This window comes from Papilio machaon, chromosome 3, assembly GCF_912999745.1.
Source record: "Papilio machaon chromosome 3, ilPapMach1.1, whole genome shotgun sequence".
Classification (NCBI taxonomy): Eukaryota; Metazoa; Arthropoda; class Insecta; order Lepidoptera; family Papilionidae; genus Papilio; species Papilio machaon.
This window is the reverse complement of record NC_059988.1, coordinates 4,929,186-4,947,082: the sequence shown is the minus strand read 5'-3', so window position 1 is coordinate 4,947,082 and position 17,897 is coordinate 4,929,186. Positions and strand designations below refer to the sequence as shown.

At 32.8% G+C, this 17,897-nt stretch overlaps 1 protein-coding gene and 1 long non-coding RNA gene across 2 annotated transcripts in view; one reads left to right on the top strand and one right to left on the bottom strand.

Moving 5' to 3' along the window:
• The window catches only part of LOC106712233 (pseudouridine-metabolizing bifunctional protein C1861.05), a 79,306-nt gene that overhangs the window by 29,839 nt on the left and 31,570 nt on the right, over positions 1-17,897 (bottom strand). The window lies entirely within an intron of this gene.
• The window catches only part of LOC106712421, a 54,045-nt gene that overhangs the window by 15,692 nt on the left and 20,456 nt on the right, over positions 1-17,897 (top strand). The window contains exon 2 of the long non-coding RNA XR_001357074.2: positions 14,446-14,528. This is a non-coding gene — a long non-coding RNA (uncharacterized LOC106712421). The remainder of the gene's footprint in view (positions 1-14,445; positions 14,529-17,897) is intronic.

Here is a 17,897-nt window from a genome sequence, read left to right as displayed (position 1 = left end):
ATATATATATATATATATATATATATAACGGCCGGGGTGGCTCGCTATCAGAATTATTATTGATTGAGATCACTTGTGGGCGGCTATGGGTAATATCGGATTCAAGGAATGCACTGCTTATCACTTCTCAACTCGTTATAATTGATTCACAGGCTCATGTACAACGAACAATGCTTTAGCTACGAACCATATTTCCAGAATGACTAATGTCAGACGCGCATCGTACAAGAAGTATCTTCGAACACAGCTCGTGTTCTAATTTCGATTTATTAAAGTTGATTTCTTCTTCTGATTGCGACACGGCCGTCCTGCGAACACCCGTCCTCGGGTGATGTTAGATTGCAAACACCGGTCTCAGTGTGCTCTTAGCATGTGAACATTAACTCAAGGAAATATTTTGTTACGCTCGGCCACTCCTGGCCCAACTTCTGTTATCTAACGGGACACCGCCGTTAAAATCAACTTAAATACTCTACAACGTTAGTTACTCCCAATCTCCCAGAAACCCACCGAGTAAGATCTCTAACGCCACGGCCTCTCGACCGAATTTCACTCAACGGCTCTCTAGCCGAATCTCTCACCACGGCTCTCCCGCCGAATCTCTCTCCACGGCTCTCCGGCCGACCAAACACCTGTGTTACCGTGATATCACACCACCGATCTGTACAAATGGATAGGCTATTTGCTTGGAAATGATAGCTTTTGCTTAGTTCTGCCCTAAAAGTGCATGTTCACGTTTATTATTTCTATTATTAGTTTGAATCATCACCACCGCTACCAACGAAAAATACAGTCAACGCCAAAATAGCGAAAATCAAAAATCAAATACACAAAACACCACGTCTTTCAGCCTGTACATTTATAGAGGTCAGTGCATCACACACACTGCGGTCCTCCAGACCTCGATCTCTGCCCGTCACCCTGTGACGTGGCAGTTCCACATCCGGTCCTCGAGACCTCTGCCCGTCACCCTGTGATGTGACAGCTCCACACCATGGTCCTTGAGACCCCTGCCTGTCACCCTGTGACATGACAGTCCACAAACCGGTCCTCCTGACCCCGACCTCCGCCAGAGTAGAACGCGCACCGCTCACCCACGGACTACTTGAGCTGCCCCAAGAGATACCGATTTCCACAGGGCTACGGTTACGACGTAATAACTACTGGTACGGTCGAACACAATACGGCCGATAGAGATCTTTACCCGAGTTTCTGTTACAAATTAGCTTTACTAAATATCACCAAATTCATTATCAACTCGACTTATCTTGCACCAAGCTTTGCAATCCTGCAAACGTCGCTGGTATCCACCAACCGCTGCCACGCAGACGCTGCTGCAGTGATTTAAACCCGCCAGTCTCGGCCATACTGACATTAGCACGTCCCCGTGCTATCCTCATAACAGACTTCCTTCATATTGTACATCTGCAAAAACAAAACGAAACCGCAGAGATTACTGTGTCACACCGCTCGTCTTATTCTGACATCATACGCATCATTACGATTTACGAATAGTTAACAATCATATCAATTAACTGTAAGAATGTTTACCTTAAGGACATTAATATCTCCAATACAAAATTCTCTCCGTTACTAACTCATGGCAACATGGCTCAAACAATCAAACCATCTGCACCAAATGTCATTTCGTACGATAACGTCGACAACATCATTTCAAAGATTTACTTCATAAATTTAGTAGAAGTCAAACTTCCTTATTCACAATTTACATATTTTAAACTTTTGACGTTAAGTAAAGGAAAAATAATCGGTAAAGAAATAACAATAACATTGGTAATGAAAACATCCTGTCATTACATGCCATATTTTCATTCAGTTAGTAGCAAACTCTAAGTCCTTTTTTTTTTTCTTGGCAAGCATAGCTCCTAGGCACCAGATTCAAATTCTCGTAAGCGTATTTATGATTACGTTAAATCCCAAAGATTTAATATCAATGCCAACCCGTTTTTATCGATTTTACTGAATTGTACTCGTTAATTCTAACATCTTTGCGACACCCACATTAAGTCCTAGACACAAAACCGTTTCAACTAGTTAATGTCAACAAACCATTTATTTACTTGCACTATTACAACTTAAGACCGAAGGCCCAATCCGCTACGGGAAAGCCATAAACAAGAAAATGAATTTAATTGAACTTAAGACCGAGAAGAGATTACTATCTGTTAAGTCTAAACACATTTTCGCTTTTAAGAAACAGCTACACGACTTAATTCATTTCTGTTTAAATAATTTTCATTAAAACTGTCAGTTGACATTCAAACCAATAGCATCACAGCTAAAACACACAAAATAGTACAGAAACGAACTCACCGGATGATTAAGTTGAAACCAACTACTGTTGATATGAAAGAACACACATTCACGCAGAATGCATTCAAAGCATTCAATAGGTTGCACGACCCAATTGCTTTTGGGAGACCTCTAGACCCCTTGCGTCTATCTTGCTCTTTTCAAAGCCTTCATTCTTTCTCTCCAATTTCAATTCGTTTCATTCTGTTCTAGAATATCGTTTCTTAATTGTTGATGATCATTTTGGACTTCCGTATTAACCCGCATTGAATTATTTTGTCCTTAAGATTGGTTGAGGTGGATTTCGGCTATCCGGTTTTATTCACCTCTGCTCCAAATAGTGATTCAATGCCCATGCCGAACCAATGCCTAAAGTGGCTTGTTATTATTAATGTAGCAATACATTTTTACGTAATCATTCTGCAATATCAACTTCATATTTTTTTCAATTATTTTCTTTTGACGTTTGGTTTCTAGAAGCATAATGTCATGGATCCACGCATGCGCGTTGAATTTTTCTTTCTTTCCTCGTAATTTATCTTCGAAATAGTTTTCTTCAAATTATTGTGTGAAATAGGATTCCCAAATTATGTTAGCGGCTCACTTGTATCGGTATGCGTATACCTCGTACTGCTGCGTAGCGACTCACGCATAGTTCGTTTGCGTATTTAGTTGCTGAAACCTCTAGATCGTACACAAAATCAAATAAATTTATCATAATCTTCCACATCAACGTTTCTTATTTACGTTCTACCAAATTAATTGCGTAGTCGGAATAATTTTCTTTAATGACGGACGGAAACGTCATGTTATTTCTTTTCTTTTCTCAATGTCATATTTCACGGAGAATTCTACAAATACCAACTGAAAAAAATTGCGCTCATCTCCATTTTCTCAATTACGACTTGAACCGATACTGATCCCACTTCTGATAACGGCCGGGGTGGCTCGCTATCAGAATTATTATTGATTGAGATCACTTGTGGGCGGCTATGGGTAATATCGGATTCAAGGAATGCACTGCTTATCACTTCTCAACTCGTTATAATTGATTCACAGGCTCATGTACAACGAACAATGCTTTAGCTACGAACCATATTTCCAGAATGACTAATGTCAGACGCGCATCGTACAAGAAGTATCTTCGAACACAGCTCGTGTTCTAATTTCGATTTATTAAAGTTGATTTCTTCTTCTGATTGCGACATATATATATAACGAACGTTTGAGGACGAATACCAATTTTATGAGATATTACACTGGGTAGAATGGTTCTATTTCTAACAATAATATTTCATATGAAGTGTGACATGTTATTTCTTACGTATATGAAAGTTATATGTAATTTCTTGGAATTGTGTTATGAAGATATTTGTATAGTAGAATTCAATAAGTAAGCAAGCGGCAACCTAATTTTGCTAGAATAACTAAGTTAGTTTAAAACATAGGTAGAGGTAAGCATTCATTGTCTTTATTTAATATGCTGTTAGAATAAATAAGATGGTATGGTATTTTTATGGCTACTCGAATTGCTTCGTAAGTAAAGACTTGACTATATTTCAGAGGCGAACAATTTAAAGTAATTGTGAATTAAAATAGGCGCACGTTTTGTGAAATTACGTGTTCATTGGATGTTCGAAAGTAACAATGCAACAGTTAAGTTGCGACTGTTTTCTTAATATTAACATAATGAACATTTTCATTTAATATGTACGGTAAGGTTTCAAAACACTATGCTTTGTTGAGTACCATTTGCGTGTTTGTATTTGCTAGCTGTATTCATCTTGGCTAAGTTTCGTTTATTTTTAATCTAATCAATAGTTTCGCATCAAATATTTCTCGAACGTGCCATTGGAAAATAAAAAATACATATAAAAGTTAACGATCCTTTTGCAAGATTGTTCAGCTATACAACTACAATGTATTCAATTTAAACAGGATTTAAATTCTCAAGTATCTATGTAAAATACGTGAAGCTTCTGTGCCAATATTGCATTGTTGCGAGTCTGAACTTCAATGGATAGCATTATTCCAAACAGAACCAGTTACTTCAGTATAAAGTTATACGTTCCCAGTGGATGTGATTGCTAAAGTTTAGTTGTCTACATAATTTTCTTGTACGTAGACCTTTAGCAATCGGTAATTGGATTCCGAGACTATTATTGAAGTGGCAACAATGCTCGGTAAATTGTTAATCTTCTCAGAGATACGATTTTCAATCAGAACTGTATTTGAATGTAGAAATACCTTGTCATAGACAAAGCATATTCAATTAAATATAGCAAGAAGGGTTAGGTTTTCGACCTCTTTCTGTATTACCTTAGTACATTAGACTACGTACCCGAACCCGACTAGGATATCGTGACAAGTGACGAATATATTAAGACCCATAAATTAGGTGTGTTGTACTCGTATTTATAATCATTGTTGTTTTTACTAACACTTGTATGTTACTAACGACTTGCCGCACGCGATGTACAAATTGAATTTTTTTATTAAAACTTTAAAATCAATATTATTTTAAATTAGAACACAAAAAGGTGACTACAATTGAGAATTCAAATTAATGACATTTGAGTTTAAAAATCATACAAAATATTCGAATTTAAGTCACGAATGTTTTTGTTTGAATTATTAATGTTTTTTTCCGGTAAGAATAAATTTCCATAACATTTTGATACTAGAATGTGATCGAAGTCAATATCGTTTTTGGCGATGTCGCCTGCTTGTTACCAATTGAAATTGACTGCCAAGGATTTGTTTATTTGATCACTTTGACATTATCAAAAGCTAATATTTATAATATCGAATTAAAAGTCTGCTAAAAATAGCATACTTTGATTACGCTTTAGGAGAGTAGAATAAGATTTCTAAATGATTAAAACAACTGGGACAGTAATTGTTTCATTGCCTTAATACATTAAAGTACTGGAGTTTATTGTACACACTCGAATAAAGATCATTGTGTATTCAAAGCGTTCGTTGTAAAGTAATTACGTTTACATATTCCTGTAAAAGAGTCAAAGGTACCGCATATCTGTCTAGATCATTTGTTATCTTAACTATCTTGTAAGACAGGGGTTCAAGGATTGTCTTAATTATAATTATTATTCATGTTACGAATTAATGCCTACATTTGACACCGTAACCGAGGCTTAAGTATTACTTCTTTTGTACTTAGGTACGTGAGGTCGGTCAAGGTTAATATTCCTTACAGCTTAATAGTTGTTTTTGATCTTTGGTGGCTTATACGAATTAGTTTTAATGTCACATGTTTGTCAACTTTACGCATAGGGCTTTAGTCATTGTGGGATACGTACAGATATTCTCTAAATATGAAAGAATGGAGCTTTAGTAAGAGTTCTTCATCTTGTTATAATAAGTAATTCCAATGATGAGTTCGCACTGACAAAATATTCACAAAAACGTCTTGTTTTGTTTTTGTGCAAACAAGTAGTTTACCATATTTTTATGTGAATAATTAGGCTCCTTATTGTGTAACAGCTGTCCTTTTTTAAGAGACAGGCATAATGAGAGATTAAAATATTATGAATAGGAAAGTTTTGTAATTTTGTATGGAACGAATAGACTTAAAAACTACTAAACCAATTTCAAAAATTCTTTTGCCACTGGCGCTACAGCTACTTTTACACGGAGTAACAAAGGCCATATTTATTATTAGAATTTTTAAATTCCGTGCGGACAAATCGCTGGTAAAAGCTAGTCAGGAATATAATGTATAATTTTTGAACTCAATGGTAATAACATGGAATAGAGTGGAATTTATATTTGTTTCACTTATGAATAAAACAAAGATTCGCTTAAGTTACATGCAACAACTACTTACGTTAAAGTTATGTCATTTGCAGTAAGCTCAGGAGAAAAGTGTACTTAGATTTAGAGAAAAGTAATTTTCTGCGAAACATTTGTTTGAGTTTCTATTCTCTGTTGGTGAAGATTAACATAATTAATTTAATAGCTTACTACTAGACGTAAATTAGTGAAATTACATGTTTTACTTTGCTCTAATCCACACAAATAACTGACAATTTTTCACAAAGTTTTGTGGATACATAGTTCCACGACGCAGTAATATATCTCGGCTAGACATTAAAAATATCTAATCAATAGAGTTATTACATGACGCTGATCGTAAATCTTAAGTAAGTAAGATTTTAGGCGTTTCTTATTCTCAGTACTAACGATTATGTCTGTATACAGTGATTACGCAATTGATTGATAAGGATGTTTTTTTCTTTGCTTCATAGTCCAAAAGATCGTAGAAGTAATATATCGTCTGAACACTTTACAAAGTGATTCAGTAAATATTTTCTGGTAAAATAATCGTAGAATTACTTTAACATATTCTTTATTTTTATTGGTAGAACATTTCGTACAACAGTGTGTGTTCCAAATTCTCATATCCTCATTTATGCTAGTATAGAAAACTTATGCAATGTGTACATTTAATTGCATTTGTTGTATGTGAGTATGTGTGTATGTGAGTATGTATAGATTTTGGCGCGACAGTATCGACGTCAGGTCGTTGGTGACGCGGGTGTGGGCGCGTCGAATGTAAACGCGACGACAGACGGGCACTGACATGGCTTTGCTTATACGACTACGTTATATTAAACTATTTACTTGTTGTAAATACAGGAATTTATAGCAACAGTAATATAAAAATCAATTTAACGAGAACCAGCGACTTATTCGCTGGTACTCGTTGTACGCATGTTTCTCGCTGAAATTTTTGTGAAAACCGTTCGCGCAACAATATTGGCGACGTGAATTCTACTGTTCATATTTTATACACCAGCTGGAATTTACTACAGTTTACTACAGTGTACTACAGTTTTTAGTTAAGGTAGAGGTTAACTGTAGTATACAAAACTATAGTTGAAATGCCCTTTTACCTCAATGTTATTGTGTAAACTATAAATACAAGTACATTCAAGTGATATGACAGTGTGAGAGACAGACAGACGTTGCCACGAAAGTAAATTGAAATGTTGAGTATAACATTGTAATTAATTTATAATTAAGCTCTTCAATTATTAAAACGAATGTTTTTTAGTTTGTTAATTTAAAATTGATTCATTGATACGACAATTAAAAATAAACACGATGAAACTATGAAGTACTTCAACAGCAGGAGCGCGAAACTTTATAGCGTTTAATAATAACGCAAACATTCGTATAGAGAAGGTTTCTGTTGAATTTTGGAACAACTTTATAAACCATGAATAATTTTTAACTTCTATTAATTTGTTAATTTGGAAAGTTTAATTCTATTTTAAATTATGAGTTAGTACATAAGCAAAAGGAAATCTTAAATATATAGGCGTCAATTTACTGGACTAGGCTGAGGCCCGCCCGCGGCTGCAGTGCCTCTGATAGTGATGATGCGCATAATGAAATGCTTTAAGACGTCGATAAAAAAGCCATTGAATTGTTACACATAATAAATATACGTCTTATTCTTAACCTTAATTATACATACAATTATCAGTTTCGAATGCTATTAAAGTTTCTTGACTTTGCATGTTTTTTTTTTTATCATAAGGTGGCAAACGAGCAACAGCAAAGCGACTGCCGCTCATAGACATACGTAATCGCAGATGCATTAACGGATTTCGACATAGCTTAGAGCACAATTTGGAGACGACTAAAATTTACACATTAAAACAGTGTTTTACACAACTGTGTGATTTAATATGAAAACTCGAGAACACAGATTATGCGAAAGCATAAAAATAGAACGCCCAAAATCTGGAATGAGGATATTCCAGCTCTAAATGTTTATGTTGGAGCGAGTGAAATTTTACTGAGATTTTTTTTCAACCTTTTTACGGTTTTATGTTACTAGGGGATAAAACAAAATGTGTTAAGTAATTGCATAGTAAAAAGTGATTTTTAATATTGTTAAATTTATTAAAATAATAATTGCACGTGTGTTATGTAATAAAAGTAATTTAGAGACTTGTCAGCTCTGCTTACAACGTACAGTGGCAACGAAACGCGTTTTGAGTACAGTTTAGTATATAAAAATCGAAGTAGCACTAAATGTGTTAAATGATTAGTAAGGCAAGAAGAGGAAAGTAGAAGATACAATTTAATTTCAACTCTATTATTGCTAGATAAAATAATACTCGTAAATTCTTAACTAGTGCATTAATTAGAAATAATACTTTTTTTACAAACGATATTTCGGTAAATGACAATCTGTACTCTACATATTACTTTGTTGACTATGAAACTCAATGCTGCACGCCTCAAAACTATCTTCGAAGAAGAAAAAAGCTTTAATAGAAGTGTCCATCTAAAGAGTCTATTAAAACTTTAACTTATATATTTTAGTTCAGTATTTTATGTCACTTAAGTTGCAGTCTTTCGAAGGTGACTTTTAGGTTCTATTTAGTTAACTTACTTACTTACTCCTACCTAACTTATTATGTATGTTTTTTTTTTAGATTAAATAGTTTATTTGATTATCAAGTTACTAGGAAAAAATATGACTGAATAGATCATAACTATTTCTATTTACTTTACCTATTAATTCCTTTGTTTATTTTTATTGTTTTTACATATTTGGCACCGCTTGTCACTTAACATAAAAATAAGCTGTTTGCTATATTTACTATGTCTATCTCATTTAGGTTAAACATCGTTAAAGCTTATTTATTATTTTCTAGTATTTCGTTTCGTTCTTTTTTAAATTACCAAATTAATGGACAAAAACCTTTTCGTTAGATCAAACAAGTAGGCAAATGGTTTCTACCTTGTTTTATATTAGACGAAATCTCGTATATAAATCAGTCGTGTAAAAATCAGTGTTAGTAAAGATATAACAAAGGCACGTAAAGGAAAATTGGCCGGTCGAGCGCTGCCTAATGAGCGGTTTAGCCCCAGTCTTGACGAACTGACGGTAGTCTGGTGCCTCGTTTAGTACTTGGGGAATAGGACTCATTGAGACTTATGACTATGGTGGGGCTGTTTTATAATTGGCCTTAATTTACATAGACCGGAGATAAAAGACCTAGCGTATTATTTATCTGATTGCATGACTGAACAACAAAATGAATAATCGTTAATCACGATTACTATCTTGATGTTTTTTTTTAAATTAATGTACACACAGTAGTTTTTCTATAAAATTTTGTGTTTAAATGTCTTTTGAAAGAAACGTGATTGTAAGTGCTTTTAGTCGTATCTTTTTTCCACAAATAGTTTCCCGCACGCTATTTCTAACGTCGTAAAGGTTCTAAATATAACCTTTTTTTGTATCGACTTATGACCGAAAATACACCAGCCAAAGTCTATTATAGTTTACTCAGGATTTTCTTTGAGCTTGTTGACTTTATGGAGACGTCATAATATCACTACGAAAGATATGAATTAAGTATTAGATTTTTGTAAATCAAATCATAGACCTTTGGCTTATTATGGGACATACCATTTCAACAACGAACACACATTTTTTAAGTATAATATTTAAGACTATAAGCTTATATAAGCTTACAATGACACTGATCATGTCAAATAGTTTTTGGAGCAGCAATTTGTAAAGGCGAAGTGCCCTCACTTAGATGTTCTTTCGAGTTACGAAGACATAGTTAGGAGTACATGATAAATTACAGGTCGCCGGTGCTCCTTTACTTTTTTCTTCTTATCAATAAATTCAGGCACTGACATTTAAAAATGGCAGCCACTTTGTTAGCGGCAGTATACTCGACACGAATCTCGTAATTTGATATATCTTCGAGTTAAGTTTCGTTATGACTTGTTACTTTGAAGCCTAACTGTTAATGGATGAATAAATTCGTAAAATGGACAAATGTTTAATGTTACGAATTCTCATCATCATTCCTGTTACTATAATTTTGTTGATTTGTTATACTTTGGTAAGTATAAATTCCAATGTAATATATTTTCGTTAATATTGGAAGCCGTCGCAATTCAATTAATTACTCGCTAATTAACTACTCGAGTAATGAGTCGACCGACTTTTAATTAATTTCATGTCTGTATCATATACGTCATAACTCTTAACGTACAAGTAAATTCTGATGTTGCATTGCTTACGAACTTTTGATTGATACACTGACTTTTTTATTAGTCATCCTATAGTATGATTAAATAGTATAAAGTAATTTCATGACATCAAAGTAACAAGTCTAAAGAAATTTCTAGTAAGATTTAGCATAAGATCTGATTTATTGTTTTGGGAAAAGAATACATAAGAATACTCCCCAAACATAACATAAAATGTTGCTCCAGTTTACTAGACGTGTTACACGAAACCACAAAGCTTTTTTTTTGTGAAACGCAATGGAATATGAATGAAATTCTCGAAAAACCAAAATGTTTAATTCATATGACATTTAACATATTTCGCGCAGTAACGTTTCAAGCAAGAAATATTTAAATTCTTAGAAGAAAGAAGGGAGAAATATGTAAAATAAGTAAATAATTTATAATATCTGTTACGTAATTTATGTTATTAATAACTGAAATATCGATCGAAACAGAACATGGTCAATAACTAGTTGTTTAAAGTATTTTAACATGAACAATAATTTGCCTCGGTATTTTAGAATGCAGTAGAAAGTGACGATGTCGGTTAAACTGAACGAAATTATATCGATTGTTGGAAACATATTGTGAAACGCTATATCAAACACACGTACCTATGAATAGCTTGTATGAAAGTCAGACCTTGTAAAGGAAATCGCTAAATAATTTTTAACTTCCTTAAGATACTTATAGCTGGTATTAGAACAGATGTTACACAGATTCATAAATCATATTTTTAGAGAAGCGGCATGTCTTTTTATATACATAGTTTACGAAAGCTTTATTACATGTAATATTGCTGTGAAATTTTGTAGTGAGGGGCGAGAGAATGTTTATGCCAGTTTGCAAGTTATATTACTCGTTTGTTGACGATAGCCGGAATCGCTAAAGTTGTTTAACTAACTTATCTAAGTAAGATATTTGCAGCTCAAGTTTAAGTATGAAACCCTGTCTGACGAGTTGCGTTCTGGATAATACGGTGAAATTAAATCAATACTTGAGAATGTTCAACATAGACGCGATGTAATGTTGCTAGTATTCTTTATAGATACTATATTCCTTTTGTTTGCTATATATATTTTAATGGTAACACAATTTTTATGATACGTAATATGAAAATTATGTATTGATGGTAAAAAATTACCGAAACATATAATATTTACCACATATCAATAAGACTTATATATCGATAAAAAGTAAAAAGTACAAATATATACAATCTTTTCATTAATTCATGTAGTTAACTTTATTCAATGACTGCAACCACAAGTATTTCGTGTTGTAACGAAAACCAAGATTATTTTTCTCTTGGACTTATTAGGCTCATTAAGTGGACAATCTACTGAAAGTGAACCCCGTATTTCTCATTGTCGGTCTAAATAATAGTCAGCTGTCCCCACTTTATGCTTGAGTTACTTTGACTCCTTCAAATAACGTAACAATGACAAAAACTACCACGAACTAAGGGTATTGTTGTGTAAATACGAATGTGTTATTTCTTTTTAGTAAGAATTGCGATTAAAATATAAGATTTAAAAGTCCATAAATATCTAGTTGAGTTTTATAAATTTTGTATCTTAACTGAGAGAAATTTAAAAATAGTGGGAAAAAGTTTGTTACGCTACGCAAAACTGTGGAGTGGCTGTTGTTATTTTGTTTTCCACTTTTAATCCATTGTGTAGTTGTCTCTAACAGAAGTTTGCTTTCGTCGGTAGTGTTTCAAGTGAAACGTTCTCTAGATTGTTGAATGGTGCTTGGAAATTGAAGCTTTTTTAATTTTACCAGTTAAAACCCCAAAATAAACATCGGTTTGTTTATATATAAATTTAGTGCTTTATAGTCAACTTAAAACTATCATTTATGTGTGATATATAAATTAAAAGACACGAAATCGTTTTTTGTACCCATAGATAACGAGAAAATGTCACGTCTTGAAATGTAATGATGTAGATTCGGCTATATAAAATATGTATGTGCCTACCAGACAAAAAGGATAAAGAATGTTTCTACATTTTTTGTATCGATATTCAATGGGTATTGTCTTGCGGCAAGCTGCGGGTGAAACTAAACCCAGCATGTAAGATAAAATGCTTAATATCAAAAAATATATTTCTTTCCGTACAAGTATAACAAAAGACTAGAGTGAGGAATTTTACAACAGACCATAAATATACTTACATTGAAATAAAATGTATCTCGTAGATCGCAATTTTAAGGTAACATAATAAATTTTTCTTTTTAGTTCAAGTTATGTAGAGATTGTGGTAGTTTGAAAACTTCATGTCCTAACTCGTATGATGTCAGACTGATATGTTTACATAAAATATACGAGATTCGTTTGAAAGCCGTACTCGGTCTGGAGTCAGAACATAATATAAAGTTGAAACAATTCGTTCTTTCACGGAAACGTAACCCATTGTTGTCCATATTTCACGTCCGAATACTCTATTATTTTTTATGAATTGAGCTCCGGAAGAGGCGTACCCCACTTCCTGCAGTTTAATACAATCGCCTTTGTAATGTCATATTTCTTATTATTCTCATTGTGATTTTCTTTCTATTAATTTTGTGTTATCACAAAACTTGTCAAGGGTTGATGTGAATGTTTCTTTGATCTTTTATCTGTTTTATCTGTTAATATTTCAAGTTATTATAATAATGAATTAGTTGGATTAATTTGTGATGCGAAAATATGTACAATAACTTCCATTAGTTCTTATCATTTCATGTTGATAAAACCATAAGCTGAAAAGAAAACCGAATTATTTATAACATGTTTTCATTCATAATTATTCTACTTGTACATACTCGTATGTTTACCATGACTGATTTCTATGATACATATATACCGCTATTCATACTAAAATTGGGTCGAATATAATCAAGACCCATTCACCAGTTTGTGTGTTCATGAATGTCCGCTTTGATGTAAGCATTTTATAATAATTGATTTTAACATAAAATTATTTAAATAGGAAATAACACTTCATACTTATTTTGTTTTTTTTTTCTAATCAAGTACTAGTAGGTTCCCATCAATTAAGTATGGATAAATTTTGTCAGCAAAAATAATACATTATACGTAGAATATAAACTAGTATAAGTTGAATCACTGATATTATACAAATTAAAGATTTGTATTTTTGTTTGTAACGAATAAATTTAAAAATTATTGGATAGATTTCCGAATTTATTTTTCCATTAGAAAGCTTCATTTTATACAGTGATATTTAGGTTAGGTATTTGGCTGTGTTGAAAATTGTTTAATATTGTTTAAAAACATATTTACTAGACTGAAATTTATATATTTTTGTTAGACTTGAAGTAAATTACGCAAGGACAATATTATTTTAGGAATATGCTCCCAAATGTTTGCCGAAAAATTGTAATATGTAAACGAAATGGATAAAACATATTTTAAGGTTAAGTACTTACAGATTTTCATGTTTGTTTTTATAACGGTTCAGAATAAACTGTGATATTACATTTATTGGTATAAAATATTTGCTAAAAACCCCCAAAGGACTCCTCAAGCGATTTAGCTATGATAATTTAGGTAGCAAAATGTAACACGAATTTATTTAGAAAGAATTTCTCCTTAACTAATATATAAAACGGCTAAAACACTCACGAACATTTGTCCGGTATCGGCACCGACTAGTTTCGAGTCTAGGATTACTAAATAATACTAATCCCACTCACCCTGATGAAGGCCCCCGATGGGCTCACGAAAGATTGAATTATTCAATAGAAATTTATATTTTGAAACATTAACATATGTGGTAGATAAGTAGGCAGTAAACCTAGTAAATATAAGTTAATTTTGTAATTATCCGATCGTCAACTTTTACGTAAACAATGGTATTTTATCGAACGTTTCTAACAGATGTCATAATTAATAATTATTCTTAGTGTTTATTTTTATTACCTCGGCATTCTCAGAGTAAATAAAATATCAATAAAAATCAGAGTGATAAATAACTCAATTAATTCTGATATCACATCGAAAATGGTTTTTTTAAAACCTCTTTGTATAACTATTTAATTTCCTTTCAGATAAAAGCTGTCCTCATCGAACTTGCGTTTGCCGACAATGAAGATATTAAGACTTCAAAAGAACTCACTCACACAACTACGAGGTACTTTTTACTAAGTTCAAACGTAGTTATGTTTATCTACACTTTACCACTCTGTTTATTAATTGAAATGTATAGAAAAAAAGAAATCGGGATACTTTTTTGGTCGGTTCCTTTTCTTATCTTTTTTCGCATTTTTTATTGTTAGATGGCATTCCGTTTTATTATCTCCTTCATTTCTGTGGATAAGGTAAAACAGTATTTCATCCTTAATCTTAACCACTTCTTATTTAGCACTTTACGCGTACTTTCTTAGATACTATGTGATAAGATAAAGAATAGAATATTGTTGAAAAGATGATCATATTTGGTTACAATAAATACGAGTACTATGTAACATAAGTAGTTTCTGGGTGACCGATTCAGTGCTGTATTTGTAATTACAGTTACAGGTAGTCTGTGACATAAAGTTTCGTAATTAAATTATCATCTCATTAGTTTATTAGTAGAAATCGATTACTTAAATATTAACTCGACTGTGCAATTATGTTGTTAATTAACGGTCATGCATTTAGTATACTGAAATATGTGTTTTAGTTTTTAGATAAAAAGCCGAAAGAAACATATTTACATTACAAAGCACAAAGTGACATTATTTTGTATAATTTTAGTTTAGTTGGCGTTATAATTTAATTAAAAAAAATTGTATCTAGATTATCCTGAATAAAGTATAAGACTGTACTATTATCGGTCACATATTTATCAATTTTTGTAGACAAACACGTCTCGTTGAAATCTTATATAGCAAAGATTTCATAACATAGAAACGTACAGAATTAAAAGTAAGTACACTCAGTAGGTACCAAATGTTGGCATCCCCTGATTTATAACAATCGTCGTATTCTGTCATAAGTTTATTCGTTACGACTCGCGCCCTCGTACCTAATACGGCTTCCGTGCTTTGGGTTTCTGGGTTAACGACTGTTGCTATTGAGGTGTGGAAAAACAAATCTTATGTACGGGTATAAACTTCTATAGGTAAAGCAACTTTATTAATTACTAGCAGTTGCATACGACTTTGTCCGCGCGGTATTAAAAAAAATTCTTCTCTATATAATACAGCATAGAAAATTAATATCTTTATGCAACAACAAAGAAATCATTTTTGTATGTGGTATTTACACACATATACACTCTAGAATTACGAACAAAATATTGTTTTATTGCGAAGCATAATAATGGAAAAGTGCACGAAATACTTATCTGCTGTTGGAAAATCGATTCCTTGTATAAAAACAATCCCAAGAACACTTCTTCCTTCACACTTCGTCCTTACAATCGTTATTGATCCTTGTATTACGTTTTACTAATCGTATTATCTGCTACGTACGGAACGCTTATGCGGAAATTGTCTACACAATCTGAGTTAAACGTGTGATATACCAAAAAAACACGTTGTTTTTATCAATCGAAATTTATATCGAACAATATTCATACAAACGATACTTCTTCTCTTGGCAGCAGTTCAAGATGTTTGTATATTTTTTTTAGCCTTTTCAACAAAAAATCATTAAAGGTGTAGTAAAGGCGTTGTTATTAGAATGACAAAGGCCCGTTTATCCCGGCAGGTGGCGGTGTGGTAGCTGAGCGCAGGTTACGATGTCGATAAGGCACGAGCTGCCGCTATCAGGAGATTGCTTTCACCCCGGCCTCGGCCGTCTGAGCGCACTTACCTTCATCCGTCGTCTCTAAACTCTAATGATATGTAGTCGTGTTGATATTTGTCTTTTGTGATAATAAGATAAAAGAGCTGACGATGTTGTCAAGAAATATCACCGCCGCAAACACTTGCATTAAAACTTTCTTATCTTGTTTCATTCAGAGAGTTTGAGATGGGCGACAATGTTTAAAAAATATTTCAACGCTTCCCAGCTCATAAACACAAAGCTATTTAGGCATAAAAATATATGATAGTATATATATTAAAAGTTTTTATTAATTTGGAATACGTTTTGGTAGCAGAATTATATATTTTTTTTGCAGAAATGACCAGTATAATGTGATTATCTCTATTGCAATAACAATAAAATAAACGGATTTATTTCAAAGCCTATCTCTCCGTAGATAGTGATTACGGCTTTCGCTTTTTTCTTTGTAGAGGACTAATAATTCTTTCCTTCTTTATAATGTGCGGGCATAAAGCCAAATTTAAAATATTTTTTGTTTAAATTTATTTGGTTGTTAAATAAGAATGGAACCAAAGATATAAAAGGAATTTTGATAGGTGTAAAATTTGGTAAAGGCAATAGATTAATAAATTTTATCGGTTCAATACGTTATATCTTATCATCATTGTGTTTATTGATTCGTGTTGTAGATATTTTATTATTTGTCCAACGAGCAAATTAATGGTGTTGTATGAACTTGTGCGAATTCAGATCAAACAAATTGGCAGCGTTTGTATTTTTAATAGGCTAGTCCGGTTGAAACGAGGGCTTTCACTCGTCATCTATAAACTGCTGATGGACGACTACGGTTATGTCCAAGCCGTAAGCAAATTGGATTAAGTGCTTTCCAGTCGAGTATTAATGTTTCAATTCAGCTTCAACGTTTCTTTCATTTAAATTTTATTTTTCAAAATTGCTGACAGTTTAAGCCCGGATGTTCAACCTTTGATGTGGATATAAATAAATTATATGGAATTTTTTGTTACAGCTGTTTTTCCAAAAGAAAAGGAATGACAAAATTGCTTGCGCAGGTTAATCGGCAGTGAAAACTCGCAATATTATTGGATCAATGATTATGTTTGAATCAATGTTTAAAAGTTTTTCGAGAATCCTTAATAAAGTCTATTATAAGTCTACTACATGCTGGTATTTACATTGGTATATGTTAAAGTGTTAGGATTCTGGAAGTTTGCCAAAGCGTAGGAGTCTGCTCAGTCCTGCCCATTATTATCGATCAATTTTATTTTGCGTAGGCCTTAAAAGCCGACAAATTGAATGAAAAAAATTGTAAAAAACGATTTACATGGCATGTCTCCATACTCTTGGCAAGAGCCTTACAGAGGAGCAAGAGAACAAGAGTTCTAACTTGGCAGAGCACTACCCTTTTCCTTCAGTTTAAATTGATGATGAATGAATAATATAGAGTTCCCTTGAACATTCTACATTGTGAATACAAACTGTAGTATCTTCTGGTCTAACGTAAAAAGAACGTTAAGCCAGACAATCTGAAAAGCTGCCAACATCTACCATCTTTTCTGTTCTTGTTAATAATTCCTTGCATTTACAGACAAAGATGTCCCATTTATTAATGCAATTGAAACAATGTTCCCGTTTCCTTCCACGTTATTTTCTGTAGAAATTTATATTAAAGCTTTTATTTTACCCGGTTTATCGTATGTTATCTTTAAAAAAATCGATGTTTTCG